Genomic DNA, 13,478 nt, shown 5'->3' with positions numbered 1-13,478 from the left:
GGGGATGAGTGTTCAGACCCCTGGGCTCTCACTTGTGGGGTGCCTCAGGGTTCTGTCCTCTCCCCCATGCTTTTCAACATTTACATGCAGCCGCTGGGAGAGATCATCAGGAGGTTTGGGCTGGGTGTTCATCAGTATGCAGATGATACCCAGCTCTACCTCTCTTTTAAATCAGAACCAGTGAGGGCAGTGAAGGTCCTGTGTGAGTGTCTGGAGGCGGTTGGAGGGTGGATGGCGGCTAACAGATTGAGGTTGAATCCTGACAAGACAGAAGTACTGTTTTTGGGGGACAGGAGGCAGGCAGGTGTGGAGGATTCCCTGGTCCTGAATGGGGTAACTGTGCCCCTGAAGGACCAGGTGCGCAGCCTGGGAGTCATTTTGGACTCACAGCTGTCCATGGAGGCACAGATCAAATCTGTGTCCAGGGCAGCTGTTTACCAGCTCCATCTGGTACGTAGGCTGAGACCCTATCTGCCTGTGGACTGTCTCGCCAGAGTGGTGCATGCTCTGGTTATCTCCCGCTTGGATTACTGCAATGCACTCTACGTGGGGCTACCTTTGAAGGTGACTCGGAAACTACAACTAATCCAGAATGCGGCAGCTAGACTGGTGACTGGGAGCGGCCGCCGAGACCATATAACACCGGTCTTGAAAGACCTACATTGGCTCCCAGTATGTTTCCGAGCACAATTCAAAGTGTTGGTGCTGACCTTTAAAGCCCTAAACGGCCTCGGTCCAGTATATCTGAAGGAGCGTCTCCACTCCCATCATTCTGCCTGGACGCTGAGGTCCAGCGCCGAGGGCCTTCTGGCGGTTCCCTCATTGCAAGAAGCAAAGCTACAGGGAACCAGGCAGAGGGCCTTCTCGGTAGTGGCGCCCGCCCTGTGGAACGCCCTTCCAGCAGATGTCAAAGCGATAAACAACTACCTGACATTCAGAAGACATCTTAAGGCAGCCCTGTTCAGGGAAGTTTTTAACGTGTGATATTTTACTGTATTTTTTGTTTTTATGGAAGCCGCCCAGAGTGGCTGGGGAGGCCCAGCCAGATGGGCGGGGTATAAATAAATTATTATTATTATTATTATTATTATTATTATTATTATACAGAATGTGTGTTTCTCTCCCATAATCTTAACCCTGGTGTTTTTCACTTTAAAACACACCATGCTGAGACACCCTAAAACAGGGGTTGGCAACACAGTGCCCATGGGCACCAGCGTGCCCACCAGTACCTCCTATGACATCCACAAAAGTCTCAGTAATTATCCCCTCAAAAATCCACAGTGCATGAGAGACTGTTTACTCTTCTTGCTCAGTTCCTATTTGCATTGGCTCCTGCTCTCCTGACATACCCTCATGGCAGTCATTTTGCATTATGCCACATGCCCAGTGTCAGCCATTTTGTGACTGGTTTCCACAGCACTTTCTCAAAATTCCAAACATGCTTACTGGCCCAGAAAAGTTGATAAGCCCTGTTCTATATCACATCCCCCGACAATATGATCAATTCCCAATACACTGTGGTTACCAACTCACTGAGAGATGATTACAAAGTGCCTTGCCCTTCTGCTCCTCAGGGACTCACTGGACCAGTCCTCTAATAGTGGACCAGGACCACCAGTTGCCTTCCATCTTAAATGAGGATGGAACTGTTCAATGAGACCTGATGGGCTGGGAGAGACAGGATGTGTTAATGTCTCTCAGCAGTCTCCACATAAGGTGGGAAAGTCCTAAGATATAAGCCTGTTTCTTTGATGTCAGGCCCACAAAAATGTTACACTCTTTTTCTAGGTTCCCTTTGGTTTCTAAGCATATAGCAGTTATGTTAACCTCATATTTTTTGAAAACCATTCCACCCGGAGCATACATGAAATATAATTCCTCTGAATGAGCCTGAAATGAATTTTTCATAGAGGAACCACCTTTAGTCTCATCCTTGTCACATCTCTCAGGCTCCAGTTCTATGCCCTGCATATGGATGGGGAGAAATGACTTTGACTGACATTTTAATGCAAACCTACCTAATTCACACTGTCCAAACCAAAATGAAAACTACAGCTTTCTTGAGAAATTCTCACTTCTCTGAATTTTGTTATTTATCGCCCACCAAAATAATGGATACAAAAATTTGTGCACAGCAAAATGCACATATTAGTGAAAACAATTCAGTTAGGAAAATTGCATGCAATAATGTGTATAAGCATTCCATGCAAACATGCATATGTTAGGAGAAATGTGTGTGGGAAAGTGTGCACATTTTCTTGCAGGGTTTAGAAAAATCTGAACACTGATGTGGAAATAGGACAGACTGAAGAAACTTAAATCAACAAATTCATCCACCCCTAGTCATGCAGTTGAGGTCAGACAGGGCCACTCCCTACTGAATGTCCAGCCTATTTTGTTGTTGTTTAGTTGTGTCCAACTCTTTGTGACCCCATGGACCAGAGCATGTCAAGCACTCTTGTCTTCCACTGCCTCCCGCAGTTTGGTCAAACTCATGCTGGGAGCTTCGAGAACACTATCCAACCATCTTGTCCTCTGTCATCCCCTTCTCCTTGTGCCCTCCATCTTTCCCAACATCAGGGTCTTTTCCAGGGAGCCTTCTCTTCTCATGAGGTGGCCAAAGTATTGGAGTCTCAGCTTCACGATCTGTCCTTCCAGTGAGCACTCAGGGCTGATTTCCTTAAGAATGAAGATCTTTTCATCCCAGCAGGCATTCACTATGCTACTACAACTCTTGTGTAGTGTCAGCTACACATGCTCCTTCATCTGAGTGAAATTCCAGAAAAATTGTGATTCCGGAATAGAGGCACATCTTAAGCCAGCAGAGCTGCTGTTGACACTTAACCCTGGACATTTGTTTGCTGACACGGTGACTCAGAAGATTGGGCCATTGAGATAAAAGGGATATGAAATTGCTTTATTTCTGTTGGAGCAAATTGATGTGCAACCCAGTACCATAGCATTACATTTGTTCACTTGCTGCCATCCCACTGGTGTTAAAGCTGCTGGCTTTCAGGTAGTTTGTGGATCACAGTTTAATCTCTCTTGCTTGAGTTAAAGCAACTCTGCCCATGATGAGTTCCTTTAATAATTCCAGCTTGCTTCAAAGCAAGGAGCTGTTTAACCTGGCTTTCATAATGCTTTTGACTCTAAAAATACGGCTGGTTTGTGAAAAACCGAAACTATTAACAAAGGGTAGGTGGGGGAAATATGAATGCAAAGAAGTTTAAAGACAGTATAAACAATGAAGTGCCATCAGCATGAAATCAGGCAAAGCATGATAATATTTTATAACCCTCTAAAAACCATTGCCAAACATTTTGAAAGCATTACATAATATCAGTGTTTTGGGTGTGGGTTAATCATGTTGAGCTCAGAAAGAGGAGAGAGCATAAATATTAGATGGCACAGCACACTTTGAAGGATGTGATGCCTCTAAAACATTTTGAGATCCTGCAACGAAAAAGGTGAGTAAAGATCTCAAACTCTATTAATGAATTATTCAAGATGCAGAACTTGGTTTTGGGAAATGTGACATTTCTGTAAGCAGTCTTATCTTCATTCCAGTGCCACCCCAAACAATAATCATCCCCGGCTATCTCAATGTATAAAGTGCTTTACAATTCTAATCTCCTTTTATCATCACAACTCTGTAGAGCAGATAAAGCTATTTGCCTGCAGTTGTGAGTTTCACTGCTGAGCTTCCAGGCCATTGAGTATCAATAGCAAGCAATGCAGTGGCTGAGTACCTGAACTGCAACAAGGACTCTCATTGCCCACTGTGGAGCATTTTGCATACGGAGATCCTCAAAAATATAAAGAAGGATATAAACAGCTGCCATATGCCTGGTAACAATGGTTCTCTCTCCTGCCCTGTACTGAAGGGCAGCAGGTCTCTAGACTTTTGATCTGAAGTCTTTTATGTGCTTTGTTAACAAAGGTTCTCTAGAGATGGCAGCACTTGAACCCTAGACTTTTTGCATAAAGGTAGCAATGTAAACAAGGAGATGAAGATGTAGTTCAAAAGACAGAATTCACAATTTCCTGCATGCAAGCCCATTCCTTTAGTATCTACACCACATGATCAGTCCTCACAACTTTAAGCTTTATATATTAATTTTATATATTAATTTAGATATTAATTTTAATATATATATAATATATTAATAATTTATATATTTATTTTCAGAATAAATTATTATTATTATTATTATTATTATTATTATTATTATTATTATTACTATTATTAGAGTTTGGATTTGATATCCCGCTTTATCACTACCCGAAGGAGTCTCAAAGCAGCTAACATTCTCCTTTCCCTTCCTCCCCCACAACAAACATTCTGTGAGGTGAGTGGGGCTGAGAGACTTCAGAGAAGTGTGACTAGCCCAAGGTCACACAGCAGCTGCATGTGGAGGAGCGGGGACGCGAACCCGGTTCCCCAGATTAAGAGTCTATCACTCTTAACCACTACACCACACTGGCTCCCTATTATTATTATTATTATTATTATTATTATTATTATTATTATTGACAAACTAGAACATCTGCAGAGAAGGGCGGCCAAGATACTTGAGGATCTGGAAACCAAGCCATATGAGGAATGGTTGAGAGAGTTGGGCATGTTTAGCCTGGTTAAGAGGAGATATGAAAGCCATCTTCAAATATGGTTGTCACGTGGAAAATGGAGGAAGCTTCTTTTCTCTGGCTCTGGAAGGTAGGATCTGAACCAATGGATTTAAGTTACAAGAAAGGTAGATTCTAACTAAATATCAGGAAGAATCTTTGGATGCTAAGAGCTGTTCAACAGTGAAATGGACTCCCTCGGAAGTTGGTGGACTCTCCTTTACAGCAGGTTTTTAAGCAGAGGTTGGATGGCCATCTGTCATGCATACTTTAGTCGAGATTCCTGCACTGCAGAGGGTTGTCCTGGATGACCCTCAGGATCCCTTCCAATTCTACATTTCTATTATTCTGCTTTTCAGGTCTGCTTTGATAGACATTGTCCATTCACTCTAAAATTATGCATAGGATGTTGTATTTAATGGAACAGACCACTCAGTCACTAAATTGACTGAATCCTGTTGGGTTAAAAAGGGAGCACCTTTCCCCTTCTATACAGCTTGTCATCTCTTTTCCAGCAGATGAGAGCATATCTTCAACAAACAGGATTGGGGATGAGTAATTGAATTCCCTTTCATTTATTCTGCTCACTCTTTCAGAAATGATATTATGTGACACGGAAAGCTACATTCAACCCCATATTTTGTTAAAATAAAAGACAACTTCCCAGAAGAATGACACATTTCTGCAAGTGGATAGATTGAAATGCACAGCTGATAAGAAACTGGATTCCATTTTTCCTCTCCAAAAGCCTTATGCACTCTAACATCAAAGTGCCTTCTTAAGGACTCTTTTCTGGCAGTTCATTAGAGTTGATGCCAGGGCAGCAAATCACTGTCAGTTGTCCTTTAGACTTCTTACAGATCACCCAGTGTAATAATGCAGAGACTTAGTAAGGCACCCAGGAACATTAAATAAAATAAAGATTATGGAGATCACAAAGGGCATTCTGTGTTGATATTTTGTCCTCAGATGTTCATTCCTTCCTGGGTGAAAACAGAATGCTCAGTGTTTGGATGAGGGGAAGGAAAACTGGGGATTAGAGTGGCCTGGCTGGAATCCTGAACAAAGGTCCTACTTGTAACTTGTAAGTTGCTCTGGTTTAAATGCACACAAAAAAGGCAGGGTATCCAGGCATCCTTACTTCATTTCCCCCAGCTAGTGAGAGCTGTCTTAGGATGCAGTCCAACAGACATGTATAGACTTGACCTTCACAAAAAGTGTATGTGGCTGGACAAGAAGGCAGTGGTGATCATTGCCCAAATACTGGGACCACCAGTTTTGTAAAATGTGTCATGGAAATGATGAAGCTTAAAAAAACACTAGTAGAGAGCTTGGAGGGAAGTATAAATAAATACTTTTGAAATTAATGGGTCCTTCTTTCCCTTTATTATTTCATAGTTAGCCACCTTATACATCAAGTAGCAGAAAAACACACAAAGAGGAATAGAAATAAAGAAAATAGGGAAAATATTGCATACAATCCTTTGGCCTGGAGCAACTATCGAAACATACTTTCAGTGTTACAATAAATCAGCAGGAAGAAGAGGTTTTTTGTTTTGCTTTTAAGAATGCTTGTGGGCACTTTAACTTTCATCCTAGGCATTCATGTACAATCTGTGTGTTACTATCATTTTTGTGTTCAATGAAAAATAAAGGCAGGGGGCTTAAGTCGTTTGGCAAATTATCTGAGCATACTTCAGGTGCAAGCTTCTCTCTTCACCAGCTCTCCCGCCCAAGCTTCTCTCTTCACCAGCTCTCCCGCCCAACAAGCTAAAGGTCACTGAATGCAGGAGAAACCAATCAAAATGGTGGCAAATCAGACCAGTTCAAAATGGCAAAAATCAAGCAGCATTTCATTTGACCAAAAAATGCTTTTCACAATTCTGTGAAATAGTGCGGGTGTGTGTGTGTGTCATCTTGCTACTGACATGAAGTAAAGAAAGTGAGAAAGATTTCTGAAAGGGGGGGACTTTAGCTACTTTCTACAAGAACACATGTACACAGGTTTCTTGTTGTTAACATGAGTGGATTTTGATTCATGATTATTCATAAGCATCAGCTATGAACTGCATAAGTTGTCCTTTACCTGGTGGTGCATCTGGAATGAGGGAGAAAATAGCAGCAATGGGGCCCAGTTACGTGTTGTGAAGGTTTCGGGTTTCACTGCGGGAAGAAGCAGCATGCAATGGTTGTCAACCTATCTCTGGAGATATAAAATCCAGCTGTCACCCAGGTCTATCTCCACCTTTGGTGAAACACACAGGTCCCTTGGTACATGGAGAGCATGGTTGAGTCCTTAGAGATAATGTACTAAAAAATGGGGGGAAGGTGTTATACTGTGGTTTTACATAAGCAATATATGATGGGCAAGAAGCATTATCATGACAATGACATGCTTAAAGTTATTTTTCAAAGGTTACCAGGGCTCGAATTCCATGGCTCAAATTTTTGAAGCTTGTGTGAATCAGCATATGATGAAATGAGTCATGCTCATTCAGTGCTCATTGTCCCAAAGGGTACATAAAAGCAGCCATCAATATACTGTTCAAGGTTTTTCTGCCACTCAACATGACGGTTTGTGCTTTGGTTTGAGGAGATGGGTACTAAAAGGGACTTGTTGAAGATATGGCATTCCTGTATGCACAGGAATGCTTGTATTTCTAGTTTGGCTTACTGTAGATAAGAGCACAGGTTTTCATGTAGTTCTAAAGCATTACGTCTTAGGAAGGAGGAAAATGCAAAATTCTACATCCTGGAGGGCATTTCCATTTCAGAAAGCCTATCCCCGTTTCTGTCTTCAAGGTAAAGGATCTGCAGCTCAGTGGTAGAACCTTGCTTTGAATGCAGAAGGTCCCAGGTGCAATTCTCGGCATCTCCATGTAAAGCTGAGGGATAACACTGTTTGAAATCCTGGAGAGCTGCTGCAGTCAGTGTAGACAATACTGAAGAAGGGGCAATGATCTCATTCAGTAGCAGGCAGCTTCCTATGCTCCTCTGAAAGGTAAACAGACTCTTCTGATCTGAAATAAAATCTAAGTGCCATGACCTAAAGCAGGATTAACCCTGCCACGGCATCTTTCAGAGTCATGAAATGTTAGCATTTAATTTCCAGCATCCAGGTTGTTTACCCATTACCCATGGCCATATGAAATCTATACCTTCAAATAAGCATGAACATAGATTCTGAACCTTTCCCTGTCTAATTTACTTACCCACTTTGCATGCAAAGGTTGTGCTGTAAATTCCAGGACAGCGTGGGATTTTAAATGACTTCATTACAATGCTCAAAGGCAATGTTTTATTCCTTTAGCCCTAGATTTTATTTGTGTTCGCCACCAAGGATAAAACGGGAGGTGGTACTGTATGCCAACAAGTCACTCTTCCTCCAGCACCTTTTAAAGGTCCAATTCTCAACCGTTATTTGGTGTTTATCTCCTGGATTTGGAACCCATAGTTTCCACCCATCCCACCAGCTTGGGGTAGTTTACAATGTGAGACCCCCTACTAAAAATATGTGAATAAAATGCAAGCTAAATAAAGCATGTACTTGTTTCTTCATACTTACCAAATCTTCCTGATCCAATGATCCTCTCTAATTGACTCTACTACCACCAAGGATGATCTTCATTGGCAAGAGGAAAGGATGCACAGACACCCCTTAACCTGCCATGTTTCTGAGGATTTTTTGTTGGGGTGGGGAGGAGTCTAAGTCTCTCTCTCTGTGTGGTTATGTATATGTGATAGTTTCAAATCAACATGTTTCAGGAGCAGCCAGTGTGGAAGGTTATTGTTGCACACCTTGCATATTATGCCAGAAAGACTGGGGTGCCCAGGCCAATTACAGAAACTTTTAGCTCTTGTCTAGAAGTTCTGGGAGTCTCCTGGACAGCTCCTCTGCTCTTCAGCACTTGACCCACTGACTTGTGTGAATCTTGCTGAAACTGCTGGACAGCTCCCCTGGCTCATCTGGAAATATGGGTAGGACAGACTGGAAGAGAAGTCTAATGATATTTACTTAGGATCAAATTTGGGGTACACAATAGACCCTTAGCATATAGAATGTAGTATATAGAATGTAGTTGGAGTCATGCCCCAAACTAGAAGTCGGGGAATACTTGAGGACAGAGTTTGTGAGCAAAGAAAACGCAAATACACTGAAATGGATTTAAGTCTGCAGTTTTGCTAGGATGTTTTCTGGGCAGTAAGAGGGATGCATTTTAGAACACGAGGGCTTGTGTATTTGTTTCTGCTCTATCACAGCCCCTTACTACTCAAGTTGCATATGTGCAGATTAACTGGCTTGTTCCAATTCTTCCTATGACAAAAGAAATTTCTTTCTCTGTAATGGCTGCCCAGAAATTCCAACAATTCAGTGAATCAGAGAAAATGAAACAATGTCTATTAGTGTATTTAAAAAGAAGATAGTGGAATTGATGTTTTGAAACTCAGTACATTAAACTGAAACTCTTTCTGGATAATATAAGCATAGAAAAGCAAATGCATACAGTAAATGCATATTATTGTTCTGAATAATATAACATTCCACTCAAATATATTACAGTGGATTGCCCTAGCACATGAGAATAGGAAAAGTCACTACAGGATTCCAATCAGTAGAGAGAAAAGCTGTCTGGCAAAATCAGTCGGCCAGCTACTACAGCATCTCCGTTCTATTTATAGAAAGCCTTTCAAAGCAAGCTCTGCTGCTGTCTGTATCATGTAGCAAAATTACAACTGCAGGACAAGCATTTTGTAGTATCTTTGGCACTTGGCAGGAAGTAAGAATTGGTTCCCAGCCAAGGAGACAAAAAAAATTTTTTTTTGATATGGCTGATTATGATTGAGGGGATGAGTGGAATTATGCAAAGGTAGTCACTGGAGTAGCTTCCGAATGAACATTAGGCAAAGGCTTTTGATGATCCCAAGAATGTGCTTAGCTGCTGGGCTGGAATTGATGCAGACTTCATGAGAAAGATATGGGATAAGTGCACCGTCAGGCCTCTATAATTCGCGACCCATCAAGCTGGCCCACTATATTTTGTGGCCTCTTCAAAGCTTAACAGTCCAGAGCAAAAGCAGAGAGATTTATTGAGTATCTCCTGAGCAACCCTTTCCTGCTTTGTGGCTTCATTCTGTAGGCTTCACATATATTCTCAGCAGGAAAAATGCTCACAGAACACTTGCGCTGGGCAAGGAATTGATGCTATTTTAAAATGTATGGGGATGCTATTCTCCTGCAGTCGATTGGATGTTTGGCCTTTTAGAAACGAAAAGAGGGCAGGTATATTGTCAGCATCTCTCCCTAAATAGAAATGCAATGCTTAGCCCTGCGACTACTTCTTGCCACAGCTGGACTCCATATCCTTCATCAGAACTGTATTGAATACCAATTTTCTGTATTGAATGTCTAAATATAGACAGCCTGTGTGTGCTGAGAAAAATTTGGAGTGGTGAACTTTGCATGTTTGGATGAATGCACATAGAATCCTCTACATCAGGGTGAAGTGCCTCCAGCCCAGAGGCTCAGAGGTTAGGCAGCACAACAATTTTCAGCAAACCACATCCACCTGACATGTGATATCTGGCACAGAAAAATTCAAGCTGTGGCTGCAAAGGAAGAATCGGGAATGCACTCCTGATTCATCCTTTGAAGTCAAAATTTGAATTTGCAAATAGCTTGATTTTTTTTTTAAAAAAAAAATGGCGAATTCAAGTTAGAGATGCAGAAGCAGAATCTTCATCTGCAGCCGTGGGTGGTACTGAACAGCCATGCCTCCCCCCGGTCAAAGTGGCCTATCAAAGGTCAAGCCCTCTCCTTGATCACTTTTAGATCAGAGTTGCTGATCACATCACAAATCCCAAGCACATTCAGCCAGATGTACAAAGATTTGTGCTCATGGTACAAAGGGTTAAGGCAGGGGTCAGCAAACTTTTTCAGCAGGGGGCTGGTCCACTGGTCCTCAGACCTTGCGGGGTGCCTGACTATTTTTTTGGGGGGATGAACGAATTCCTATGCCCCACAAATAACCCAGAGATGCATTTTAAATAAAAGCACACATTCTACTCATGTAAAAACACACTGATTCCCGGACCGTCCGCGGGCTGGATTTAGAAGGCGATTGGGCTGGATCTGGCCCCAGGTTTGCTTACCCATGGGTTAAGGCTTCAGCCAGCAGGGACAGGGGTGTAGGGAGTGTGGCTCTCCTAGTCAATAATAGCAAAGAGGATGAAAGTTAAGAGACACTTGCCATTAACCAAAATGACAATTGTATCGGCTGAAAGCATCAGGAATGAAACCAATGGGTTTATGTATGTGGCACTTCATTAGAAATGTGCTGTGTGAGTGGTACAGGATTTCTAGTGGAGGACTGCTGAACAATCTAAAATGTATTTTCAATAAATCTCAGAAAAGTGGTACCCAGAGATAATTTGAAGTTGGGTAAGAGGGATTGAGAGATGAAAGCTTTTTGGGGGGAGTGGAATTAAAAACCCTGTAGAAATCACAATGTTTCAAAGAGAGCTTCCCCTGACATGTTAATGCCTTTCCCAGAGTGGCTGGGGAAATCCAGCCAGATTTTTTATTTTTTTTTTTTTTGGGGGGGGGGTTAAATAATAAATTATAATTTTATATTACATTATATATTATATTATAATTATAATATAATACCTATGAGTGACGCAGGTTACAATTTATGTTAATGACTGCAAGTACAGAATATTTTCAAAGTTATTCTAGGTTGATGAATGTGGAATCCAACGATTAGGACTGGGTGATAACTGGTCTTCAACTTCACAATATATCACCAGCTAAACATCACGATATACCAATTTATCACAATGTCTGAAATAAGGATGGTTCATTGGCTGGCTTCATGGTTTTTCCCACATTGTGATTTTTTCATAATAGTGCACACACACACATCCATCATGATTCACAATATATTGCCAGGTCAAAAATTATGAAACCAATATCATAATAGGGACATCAAACTGGTTTTGGAAGGGGCATTATATTGAGTGTGTGTATGGTAAAGAAGGAGCCTGCCATCAGAGATGGATTTAGGGAGCATGACTGGTTCAGTTGCACTGGGTGTGGGGCCTGGGAGGACTGGGAGAGGGGCTGCTGCAACTGTCATGTAAAATGGAAGACAAGAGGTGGGGGCACTGAATTTTGGTGTTGCATAGAACGTTGCTGAAATTTAAGACCCCCAAGGTCTGCCTCTGCTGCCTTGCCATACAAATGGCATTTCCCCTGTAGATCTGTTAATTTAATTTTCGTAACTGCAAAGAACTGCTGTCTATTTGGTGTCAGGCTACATCGGCCCAAGGGCTATATTCCCTTCTAGACATCATCCTGGAGGCCAAATGCCAGTGGTGGGTGGGAGCAGAGGCAAAAGTGGGTGGAGCAACGGATATAAATGTTGTCTTTGTAGAATAGGCTAGTTCCTACTCACTCATCCCTCTCTATCCTTTATTCAGGAAAGCAAGATGCATTATCAAAGTTCAGTTATGTGTTTTAGCCAGGCAAAAGCACTCAAAGAGAGTGCCCAGTAGGGTTGATGAGTGGTATGCCCTGGGGAGAAGGAGTGTGGCCTGAGGAGGAATCTCAAAAGGCCATACAGAGAGGCCTGGAGATCTGCATTTACGCACCAGGCCTGAGGTTTCCCATTGCTGGGCTACAGCATCTAAGCATCCACACTTAACTGGATGACTTCAGTGGAACTCAGAGCAGGATTTCACAACCAGTATTAGACTCTTTAAATGGCTTACACATGCCCCCCCCAAATTTGGCTAAAGCCAAGAACGTGTTGACTTGACCGATCAAACAGAATGATGTGATATGAGTTATATAGAGCAAGTTATACATACGTAATTGGGTGGTTACAATGGACTCAGATGTGATTTAGTGGAGAGATGACAGGCAATGCTGTAATAATTGAGTAATATAGATGTGTCTATAGGCTAAGGACATGATTTGACAGTAGTCCTTTGCTTAAACGGAAGATAGTGGTGTATGTCAAAAGAGTTCAAGAGAAAGATCTTTACATAGTTTATGCTGTGTAGTAACCGTGCCAATATCTGCAGTGTGAGATCAGAGCATTGCCATGGCAACAGTTGTAACACACAAAAAACAGGTACATAAATTATGGATGCATCCAAGTAGCTAATCATTTGAACCGTCTTATGCTCAAATGTAATGATTTCTAAAATACATAATTCTAGGAATTAAAGAGAGCACACCACAGCTTTATTTATATTTATTTACTACTTCAGTGGGGTTATAGTTTGCTTTGTTCTATTTTGAAATATGTTTTTGCTTTGTATAGCTTTCTCCTGAGCCCAATAAACAAATCCGCCACCCTTATCGCTTCCACCCCTTTTAAGCTCTGTAGGGGATCAGTCATTTTTCTCTGAAGGATTTCAGGGTTGCTTGTGCTGCCAAATGGGACATGACAGAGACAATATCTTCTGAATCATATTATAAAAATTGTCATCTTGACACTGTCAGGGTCTAAGGGGAAATGACATAAATTTTACTCATAGAGCAGGAAATTCTAATCAAAAGTGATTCTGCTCTTAAAATATTGGCAGCACTGTTCAAATAACTTAGAAGGTCACTTGTTATCCTGTCAAGTAAATACATGGAAATATACACCTCTAATGATGAGGTATGCTATAAACATAGACAAGTGTCCTTTCTTACTTTGGAGAGTATTTAAATGCACTGCATGGTTCCCTGAACTTGGAATGACAGGCGTTCTGAACATGGCTCACAGCCAGAACGGGGAACCTGTGGCCCTGTAGATGTTGTTAGACTCATAACTCCTCTCAGCCCCAGGAAGCATGAT

General features: G+C 41.8%; 1 long non-coding RNA gene across 1 annotated transcript in view; it reads right to left on the bottom strand.

Annotated features, from left to right (window-relative positions):
• Positions 1-12,626, bottom strand: part of LOC307224822 — a 30,217-nt gene extending 17,591 nt beyond the window's left edge. The window contains exons 1-2 of the long non-coding RNA XR_013842769.1: positions 12,499-12,626; positions 6,716-6,792 (exon numbers count right to left, since the gene is read on the bottom strand). This is a non-coding gene — a long non-coding RNA (uncharacterized lncRNA). The remainder of the gene's footprint in view (positions 1-6,715; positions 6,793-12,498) is intronic.
• Between the last annotated feature and the right edge of the window lie 852 nt (positions 12,627-13,478).

This window comes from Podarcis cretensis (assembly GCF_951804945.1).
Source record: "Podarcis cretensis genome assembly, chromosome: 10".
Lineage (NCBI taxonomy): Eukaryota > Metazoa > Chordata > Lepidosauria > Squamata > Lacertidae > Podarcis > Podarcis cretensis.
The sequence above is the reverse complement of the archived record's forward strand: the minus strand, read 5'-3'. Positions and strand labels throughout refer to the sequence as shown.